Below are 11,229 nucleotides of genomic sequence, written 5' to 3' on the forward strand. Positions count from 1 at the left end.
ATTCAAATGGGCACTGTAGGTGTGTTTCCTGTCCTCCTCTCACTGCCGACTTTTATTCCCCATTGACTTACATTGGGTTTCGTGTTTCGGGACGACCCCGACTTTTCCCTATAATCGGACGATCTTGCTCGACCCGACTTTTGGAAAAGTCGGGTTTCGCGAAACGAAACGCGACCCTAAAAAACCAAAAGTCGCTCAACTCTATTCATAACCACTAGCAATATTAGTCATAACGGAGACTGGGGCTGCCGGTGGATGATAATAGGTACCATCAGCATTCAACAGAGGAAAGGTGGGGGCTGTAACACCCGGTCTTCTTGTGCCACAATTATAACAGACCTCTCTCCAATGAGGATTAGTAACTCCGCATACAGCACAGATCCACCCGGCAGGATCATAGGGTGGGGGCATACTGAGTTTCGGTAGTCCAGGATATATTGGTGCCCTGGGGTTAAGGGGCACAGAGCTTACAGTCGGGAGAAGAGGCTTGATTTCCTGGGGAAGGACCTTATCATCTAGCAGGGAAACTTCTTGTTTCAAATCATTCTTAACTAATTTCCTGCCCGACACATTAACCTCGATCTCAGTGTTTTGTCTAATCACATTGTCAATTCCTTCTTGTACCACAACACTTTCTGTCTTTTTCACAGTGTTAGACAATTTTCCTTTTTTCCACATAGCAATAAAAACAATCAGAATTCACTTGCTGTTCAACTTCCACATAACCTTCATTATACAATTCATGTGCCAAGCCACGGAATTCCTCAGCGCCTTTAAGTAATCCATCATCAGTCAACCTTTTAACTCCTTCATCCCATAGCGTAGGCTGCAACCTCCCGCCCTTAGGAAATCCCAGAATCGAAAATATTTTTCCTGCATTCCTGACACATTTCTTTCCTCGTCTTTGAATCATAAGACTAACAGTATCTGATCCTTCACACAATTCCAAACTTTCCTTTTTCTTCCACAGAAACATAATTCTCTCCTTTAGAGCTAAATATCCTTACTTCATTTGTGCTCAATACTGGAGCAGCCGTCTCCGTTTGTTCCACAGGGTCAACCCCCTCTGGGAAGCCCAAAATTCACGGTACTCAGTGAAAGGAGGAGGGCGTCTCAGACTATCCCTCCGGACACCTCTGGTTATATATATCTATCTATATAAACCTGAGTTACGTATCCTACCCATCTTTGATCACATGACCACGCCTGATAACTAACAATGACCAGGAATTCAGGATATTTTGACTATAAAGAGAGCCACAATCACTGGTCAATCCGGGGTGTCCGTCCCTTATGAGGTACGGTTCGAGCACTGGGCCCCCAACGGGACTACACCTCTATATGATTCCACCCATGAATCACCCCACCAGGGGACAAACCTCAGATCCTCTTTGCAGCAACAAGCACAGGAAAACCACACCAACGGTCAGTCTGAACAGTATAACTGCCAACTTACCGTGGCTGTGGGGGGTGATCAGTCCCAATTTTCCAGCACCTGTCTCCGCTCCGAGGGTCCTTTGTCTTGTTGTCCTCCGGGGCAGAGGCGTCCCTATTCCGGGGCCCCACGTTGGGCGCAACTGTCGAGGTAGCTATTTTGGGAGGGCTAAATTAACCCTTCACGGTTGAGCCAGTGATTTCCAAATTATTCCAGTGTTGCTAGCAACTCAAATGACCACACGGAGACTGGGTTCTCTGTACAGGAGGATCGAGGCAGATCACTAAGCCCCTTTATTTTAGTCACATCTTTTATAATCTTTTGCTTAATTATGCAAGGTTCTCAAGTACCAATAGCATCATTTCACTTTATAAGCCAATAATATTGCAAGAAAACCAGAAACTACATATATGTCCGTACCTAAATAGCGTAGAAAGTAGTATAATGGCATATTCTTCAGAGTTTAACATTCCCTCCTCCCTTATCTTTGCACCTGATGAGAACAATCTGGTTTCATGACAGCCCATGCCAATTACAAAAATTTATCTTACAACAACAAAACTAAGAAACGAAACCTTACAGAGAAATGGAGAAGTGAAACTTAAGTGAAACTTAAGCTCTGATTTTAGTATTAACCCTTCACAAGAGTATGATGCAATCACCCCCATAGAATATAATAAATATAATACAGCCCCCATAGAATATAATGTAACCCCAAATAGAATATAATACAGCCCACCTCCCCATAGAATATAATGTAGCCCTCCCCCATATTATATAACACAGACCCCCCCATAGAATATAATTTGAATGTAACTCTTCATGGTATATAAACACAGCCGCATAGTATATAGCCCAGCACCACATAGTATATAGCCCAGACCCACATGGATTATAGCCCAGCCCTCATGGTATATAGCACAGCATCACATGGTATATTGCCCATCACCACATGGTATATAGCCCAGTCACACATGGTATATAGCCCAGCACCACATGGTATATAGTACAGCCCACCATAGAATATAGCCAAGCACCATATGGAATATAGCACAGCATCACATGGTATACAGTACAGCACCTCATGGTATGTAGTACAGCACCACATGGTATGGTATATAGCACAGCACCACATGGTATATAGCACAGCCACACATGGTATATAGCACATCAACACATGGTATATAGCACAGCAACACATGGTATATAGCACAGCAACACATGGTATATAGCACAGCCCAAATGGTATATGGCACAGCCACACATGGTATATAGCCAAGCACCACATGGTATGTAGCCCAGCACCACCTGGTATATAGCACAGTCAAACATGGTATATAGCCCATCACCACATGGTAAACAGCCCAGCACCACAGAGTATATAGCCCAGCACCACATGGTATATAGCCCAGCACCACATGGAATATAGCCCAGTCACACTTGGAATATAGCCCAACACCACATGGTATATAGCACAGCCACACACGGTATATAGCCCATCACCACATGGTATATAACACAGCCACACATGGTATACAGCCCAGCACCATGGTATACAGCCCAGCATCACATAGTATATAGCCCAGCACCACAAGGTATATAGCCCAGCCACACATGGTATATAGCCCAGCACCACATGGTATATAGCCCTGCCACACATGGTAAGACCTGGAAGAAATGGAGATGCCAGCATTCTACCGTCATGGTGCCTCCCAAGACACTAACAATGTGACAGGGAGAAGTCTTGCCGTTCATGATGTTTCCCGTAGTCCACTACCTCACCAAGGTTGGGCAGAGATGCAGAGCTGTGACCTGGCTATATGTATGGTCAAAGAACTCCTTGGTGAAGCAGATTCATCTCCAGCTCCTGATGCGCCTGCAGATGTCCAACAGTTGAGGAAAGAAAGAAGCTGTTCCTTTTTGAAGACAAGTTGATCCGAAGAGCTAATAACCCACGTACGCATGAACTGGTCTGGCAGATCGTGGTCCCCAGAAAAGACATGCCCATGGTCTTGGAAGCTTACCACAATCAAGTGGGACACTTTGGTTGGATAAAGCTGGAAGTAGTCATCCGCGACCGCTTCGTCTGGACAGGTATGAGACGGTCTATTGAACAGTGGTGTAGGGAATGCGGTGGCCCATGTAGTCTCAGAAGAAAGAATTCTGCAAATCAAAGTGCCCCCTTGCAGCCCATCATCACTAAATAACCTTTGGAACCGGTGGCCTTAGACCACGTGCAACTAACCCCAAGTCGATCAGGGTATACCTATGCCGTGTATCCCTATTCCCGTTTCCTAGTGGTCGTTCCGGTGAAAGACCAAACAGCAAGAACAGCTGCAAAGGCATTCCAAGAATATTTCTGCAGACCCCATGGCTACCCAGATAAAGTGCTGAGAGACAGAGGTCCAGTCTTCGAAGCAGAAGTCTTTCAAGAATTTTGCTCCCTCTACGGATGCAAAAAGATCAGAACTACACCATACTATCCACAAGGCAATGGTCTTTGTGAAAAACTGAACCATCTGGTAAATAATTTATTACAGATCTTACCGCTAGAAGAAAGGAACTAATGGCCTGAGAAATTGCCTGATTTGATCAAAATGTACAATCATATACTAACCAGCGCAACAGGATATGCCCCAGCTTACTGGATGCGTGCACAGCCAGGTAAACTCCCCATCGACCTGGAAATGGGAGTCTTAACTCCTGAAACCATATCCTGCCAATTGGACACGGATTGGAATACAGAAAGACAACTGCAGTATCAAAAAGTTCAGCAATGTGTAAAGGAAAGTCTGGCTCAAGCTAAGCAAAATCAGGAAAGGAACTTAAATAGACATGCTTTGGCAACCCCCTTACCAATAGGTGAACAAGTGCTGAAGAAAAAGAGAAGTAACCACAAGTTAGATGACCAATAGGAGGCTCAGCCTTACACTATTCAACCATCTAGCAATGACAATAGCAAAGTGTGTACTATCTCCAAGGACAGCGGAAAAACGTGTACCACCGTATCCAGAGACAATCTGAAAGTATGTCCAGCACAATTGCGTGAACGAGTTGAGAATAAAGGTACTGTCACACTTAGCGATGCACCAGCGATCCCGACCAGCGATATTACGCGGTCAGGATCGCTGGTACATCGCTAAGTGGTCGCTAGTGAGCTGCCACACAGGCAGATCTCACCAGTGACATCGCTGGGGACGGGGGTCGCTACTTACCTGTCACACTAGGCGATCCTGATGTCCTCCCGCCCGGCTCCACGCTCGTCTCTCCACAGGAAGCGCCGCAGGAAGCTGACGACGAGAAACGGTCCAGCCTATTCTCGCGCGATCAGCAATAAGAAGCGGGGGAGTGGGCCATAGGTAAGTATGAGACACAGCGATATCGCTATAACGTCACAAGTTATAGCGATATTGCTAGCGATATCGCTTAGTGTGACAGTACCTTTAGGAAGACTCTCAGCTAAAAGAAAAGACTGATACAAAGATTTGCACTGTTCTAGGTGAATTCCCTATTTCTTGGCTACAAGTTAACAACACAGTGGTAGTTCTTTACCAGAGACACCAAATTGTTCTGGAAGCGACGACTCGCTAATGCCAACCACTAACACTTTGCAGGTGGAAGAATCAGAAAACGTGCCCATAGTCAGCAGTGAACCTGTTGTACCCATTGTTAGGTTTAAAGAGTCGCAGGAAGTTATCTAGTATTCCTATCTTGCGCAGATCACAGAATAGCACATAGCGCCAAACCCCTTCTCCCTATAGAAATTATTTGTAAATAGTCTAAGATTAATAATTAAGTTTTGAGTTGTACTTACGTTGAACTTTGCCTTAGGTAACTTTACTAAAAATGTTAAAGAAATTGTGCCCACATGGACTAATGTGAGATTTCAGTAGTTATATATTTTCTACCACAAGAACTCTTGAAAAGACTCTTAAACTTGAGAAGAAAAATCTGTTCATCATGCCTTGGCAGGAAGCCATCTAAAACAGCCAGTGCAGTGAATTTTCTATTATGGTCTGTGTGCCCTGCAGCTGCACTCAGGGATGATCCAAACAATTGGAAGTGGTTTTGGGCTGTAATCCACGCTTCAACGCAGTTACTGGGACTGTTCACCCATACCCAGGTTAAATGTTATGTCATTTTGTTGTATGCTTATGTTCCGTGTGTAGCCCGAGGACAGCCAGTCAGTTTATAAACCCCATCTACACAGCCCATCAGTTTATTCCCCCATCTGCACAACTCCTCACCTCATTTTATTCCCCCCATTAGCACAGCTCCTCACCTCATTTTATTCTCCCTCATTAGCACAGCCCCTCACCTAATTTTATTCCCTCTATCACCACAGCCCCTACACTGATTTTATTCCCCCCATTAGCACAGACCCTCATTTCATTTTATTCCCCCATCTACACAGACCCTCAACTTATTTTATTCCCTCATCAGCACAGCTTTCATATCATTTTACCGCCCACCATCCACACAGCCCCTCCGCTCATTCCCCCCTCTGCACAGCACCTCCCTCCATTTTATGCCCTTCTTAACAGTAATATAAGAATTACAAAAAAGCTCACACTCACCGAATCCAGGCTCCCGGTCTACCGTCTTCTCCGTGCATCAATGAACGCTGGATCTCGCGATGACACTGCGCAGCGCCAACCAACGTCCCTGCGCGTGCATATTCTCCAACAAAGCGCAGTCCAAATGTGGCCTGTGTATTGCTGGAGATCCCGGCGGAGCAGGGGAGATGACAGTTCCTCTGCTCGTGTCCCATGCGGCACATACAGCACATGAATGGGGTGATGATCGTTACGTGGGACAGAGAGAGGGGTGAGTGGTGACAGTGGCAGACATTGCTTACCCTGCCTACCTCTCATCCTAGCCAAGTGTGGGTTATATCATGCTCTACCTGCCCTCTATGTGGAGTCTGTCACTCCCTACCTGCCCTCCATGTGTAATGCAGGGGTCTGTCACTGTCTACATGCCCTGCATCTGTAGAGCAGAGGTCTGTCACTCTCTACGTGCCTTCCATGTGTAGTGCGGGATATGTAACTATCTACCTTTCCTCCATGTGTAGTTCGGGGTCTGACACTCTCTATCTGCCCTCCATGTGTAGTGCAGGGTCTGTCTCTCCCTACCAGCCATCCATGTATAGTGCAGTGTTCTGTCACTGTTAACCTGCCCTCCTTGTGGAGTGCAGGTGTCTGTCACTCTCTACCTGCTTCTGTGTAGTGCGGGGTCTGTCACGCCCTACCTGCCCTCCATGTGTAGTGCAGCAGGCTGTCACTCCCTACCTGCTCTCCATGTGTAGTGTGGGGTCTGTCACTCTCTACCTGCCCTCCATGTGTAAGGCGGGGTCTGTCACTGCCTACCTGCCCTCCATTTGTATTGCAGGGTTCTTTCACTCTCTACCTGCCTCTGTGTAGTGCGGGGTCTTTCACGCCCTACCTACCCTCCATGTGTAGTGCAGCAGGCTGTCACTCCCTGGACCTGCTCTCCATGAGTAGTTTGGGGTCTCTCACTCTCTACCTGCCCTCTATGTTTTCTGTGGGGTTCTGTCACTACCTGCCCTCCTTGTGTAGTGCAGTGGTCTGTCACTCTCTACCAGCCCGCTATGTGTGGGTTGCCCTCCCAGGGCTGTGGGGTACTCGGTACCGGGCTGGTGTCGACGGGATGTGTCACAGCAGCGGGGACCCGGTCCATGGCCCTGGGCGCCCAATTAATAGGGGGAGTTTGAATGGTAGAATGTAGTAAATGGAATAGTTTGTGACGCCACCTGTGGTGTTCGGCAAGTGAGATGTTAAGCCGACGCTGCTTGCAGATCCTCTGGAGCTGGTGGTGTGTTGCAGCAAAGATGGTGAAGCTCCCCACAGGTGAAGCTATAGCCCCAGGGCAGTGTAGATGTGGAGTTAGAGGAGAGGCACATGCAGTGTCGAAGCTGGTACCCAGATGTTGCAGTGCTGGGTGTGCTGACGCAAGAATCAATGGAGGACACCAGGGCTTGTAGTTCCAAAGTTTTACTCACAGACTGTAGTACACACAGGTGCCTGCCTCCGTACTGTGTTCTCCGGGTCAGAGGCTCAATCAACCTCCAGGTCAGATGGAATGCTCCCTTCCAGCGCTCCGCCATCATGTACCTTTCTGAACTTCTCCTCTTATAGCGCCTTTAAGTGTGAAGATGTCCTAGTACTGAGTTACACTGGAGTTCCTCCTGACAGATGTTCCCAAGAATTCTACTTGTACGGCAGACAGCTGTAGCCTGCTTCGGGGACTCCTCACTCCTGAGTCCCGGCTCACTATCCAAGTTGCTGTTGTGCCCAAGTGTTTCCTCACTATCTTTCAGTTTATAGATATCCTGGATTCTTCTATACCCTTAATAGGACAGTGAGGAAATGTGACATCAACTGTTCTTCACTGTCCTATTAAGGGTATAGAAGAATCCAGGATATCTATAAACAGAAAGATAGTGAGGAAACACTTAGCTAACCTAAATGAATTCAAGTCTCCAGGTCCAGATGAATTACACCCCAGAGTACTGAAGGAGATAGCAGAAGAAATTTTTGAACCCCTCTCCATAATATTTGAAAATTCTTGGAGAACAGGAGAAGTCCCAGAAGACTGGAGAAGAGCAAATGTTGTTCCTATCTTCAAAAAGGGGAAGAAGGTGGACACAGGCAACTATAGGCCGGTGAGTCTGACTTCTATACCAGGAAAGATCTTTGAACAAATTATTAAACAACATGTATGTCAGTACCTGGATAAGAATGAAGTGATTAAACAGAGTCAGCATGGGTTTGTAACTAATAAGTCATGTCAGACTAACTTAATTTCCTTCTATGACGGAATCACTGATTGGGTGGATCAAGGAAATGCTGTAGATATAGTATATCTTGACTTCAGCAAAGCATTTGACAAAGTATCTCATACAATCCTTATTGAAAAAATGACTAAGTATGGAATGGACAAGGCAACTGTTAGGTGGATTCATAACTGGCTTAGTGATCGGACCCAAAGAGTGGTCGTAAATGGCTGCACATCCAGTTGGAAGAATGTCTCAAGTGGGGTACCACAGGGCTCTGTCCTGGGCCCTGTATTGTTCAACATCTTTATCAACGATTTAGATGAAGGAATTGAGGGTAAACTGATTAAATTCGCTGATGACACAAAGCTAGGAGGGATAGCTAATACTAGAGAAGAGAGAGAGAGGATTCAAAAAGATATAAATAAACTGGAGAACTGGGCAGCAACTAACAGAATGGTTTTTAACAGGGACAAATGCAAAGTACTACATCTGGGCAATAAAAATGAAAAAAGCATATACAGAATGGGAGGAATAGGCCTAAGCAACAGCACATGTGAAAAAGACTTGGGTATACTAATAGATCACAAACTGAATGAGTCAACAGTGTGATGCAGCAGCAAAAAAAGCAAATGCAATTCTAGGATGTATTAACAGAAGCATACAGTCTAGATCACATGAAGTCATTATTTCCCTCTACTCCTCTTTGGTCAGACCTCATCTGGAATATTGTGTCCAGTTTTGGGCACCACATTTTAAAAAAGACATCAACAAACTGGAGCAAGTTCAGAAAAGAGCAACCAGAATGGTGACCGGTCTACAAACCCTGTCTTATGAGGAAAGGTTGCAGGATTTGGGATTGTTTAGTTTGCAAAAGAGAAGACTGAGAGGAGACTTAATAGCTGTCTACAAATATCTCAAGGGCTGTCACATTGTAGAAGGATCATCTTTATTCTCATTTGCACAAGGAAAGACTAGAAGCAATGGGATGAAACTGAATGGGAGGAGACACAGATTAGATATTAGAAAAAACTTTTTGACAGTTAGAGTGATCAATGAGTGGAACAAGCTGCCACGAGAAGTGGTGAGTTCTCCTTCAATGGATGTCTTCAAACAGAGGCTGGACAGACATCTGACTGGGATGATTTAGCGAATCCTGCTTTGAGCAGGGGGTTGGACAAGATGGCCCAGGAGGTCCCTTACAACTCTACGATTCTATGATTCTAAGTCTTAGATGGGAGTAGTGCATTTACAGCCCACTACTCCACCGGTGTCTGCTGCAGAACCATTAGTGTCCATACAACCTCGGGGACCGGACCCCGGCCTTGCGCTTAGAACTTCTAGGCAGGGCTCTTCCACTAACCCATGTCCTCTGTTCCCTTTTACTCCTTCGTTCTGTACTAATCTCTCTCTCTTATGGAAGATCAGGTTTCAGTTCAATGTCTTTCTCCTTCTTTCCTTTCCCGTGCCAGCAGACCCAGGTCACTGAGGTCTGCAGCAGCACCTCCTTCCTCCATCCCTATCTCAGGGATCTTCTTTCCTCACTCCTCTCTGAGTGGCTTCCTCTCCCATACTGACTTGTAATCCTAAACATTCCCGCTCTTTTATGTATTCTGAACTCCACTCGCCTCCCAGCATGTTTCGTGTTCCAAACAGGGAGCCACCAAAGGTGATCTGCTACACTCCAAGCAAGGAGTCGCAATGTGGCTTTGCTGAACTACTGTGTTGTGTGGGGTGTGAGTGTTGGAGCGTGGTCAGGAGCCTCCAACTTACCTGGATGGTGGGGCACCACACCTCAGGAGGAGGTGCAGTACCTCTGTGGCGACTGAGCCTCAGGGGCGCCACATGTGTAGTGTGGGGTCTGTCACTATTTACCTGCCTTCCTTGTGTAGTGCAGTGGTCTGTCACTCTCTATCTGCCCACTATGTGTAGTGCGTCGGCCTGTTACTTCCAACCTGCCTTCCATGTGTAGTGCGGTGGTCGATCACTCCCTACATGCCCTCCATGTCTAGTGTGTGGTTTGTCAATCCCTTCCTCCCCTCCATGTGTAATGCGGTGGTCTGTCACTCCCTACCTGCCCTTGTATTGCCAAGTTTTTAACACTAAGGTTCGGACACGGCTTTAAAGAAGGCTACTGCTTGCAATATAGCACAATTTTATTACACGGTACAAAATTAAAGGAATGGTATGATTAGACAGTATGATTGCGTACACTTTTGTATAATTTAAGATACAAAGGTTAAGTACAGATAAAGATTGAATACATATGATTAGGTATATATATAAAGATTAACTATATACAGTATACTCACATCATCAATCACCAAGAGGCTTTTAAACATCATCCGTCTGGATTATCAGAGAAGCAACACTAAGACAGAGACCCCTGGAAGATTCACTACACTGCACGGGCGTCCCCACTTATGCAGGTATCAACACTGTACACATACAGGTATCCAGTTTTTGCTTCTGTCTAAGTCATGTTTCTCTGGCCTTATATAATAAATTACACTAATGTGTAACTAGCTTCACCCAGCCCATCCAGTGGCCGGCCTTCAAGGTTGGATGAAACAGACAACATGGCATCATCAGACAATGTGTCATAAACACTAACAATATAAAAGCCACATGGGTTTAGATAAAATCAACACAGGTTGAGGTTAATAAACCTTAATGTTTTACAATGACAAACAGCAAACATAGATTGTCAAGATTGTCAATATAACCATTATCTTGTCTGTAACTGTTTGACACGGAAACAAATGACACTCAAAAACACTCACGAGCAACAAGCAGTGCGTTCGGAAAGAAAAGAAGAGTGGTAGTTGTGGGCGACTCACTACTAAGGGGCACGGAGGCAACTATCTGCAGGCCGGACATAACCGCTCGAGAAGTATGCTGCTTTCCAGGAGCAAAAATCAAGGATGTGGCCAACAGGATACCAACTATCCTCAAATCCAAGGACGACTACCCTTTCTGACTGATACATGTAGGCACA

At 45.8% G+C, this 11,229-nt stretch overlaps 1 long non-coding RNA gene across 1 annotated transcript in view; it reads right to left on the reverse strand.

Annotated features, from left to right (window-relative positions):
* The window catches only part of LOC141055720 (uncharacterized), a 28,946-nt gene extending 18,183 nt beyond the window's left edge, over positions 1–10,763 (reverse strand). The window contains exon 1 of the long non-coding RNA XR_012221520.1: positions 10,544–10,763. This is a non-coding gene — a long non-coding RNA (uncharacterized lncRNA). The remainder of the gene's footprint in view (positions 1–10,543) is intronic.
* Positions 10,764–11,229: the final 466 nt, after the last annotated feature.

This window comes from Dendrobates tinctorius, unplaced genomic scaffold, assembly GCF_039654945.1.
Source record: "Dendrobates tinctorius isolate UK_male_01 unplaced genomic scaffold, ASM3965494v1 ptg000191l, whole genome shotgun sequence".
NCBI classification, from domain to species: Eukaryota; Metazoa; Chordata; class Amphibia; order Anura; family Dendrobatidae; genus Dendrobates; species Dendrobates tinctorius.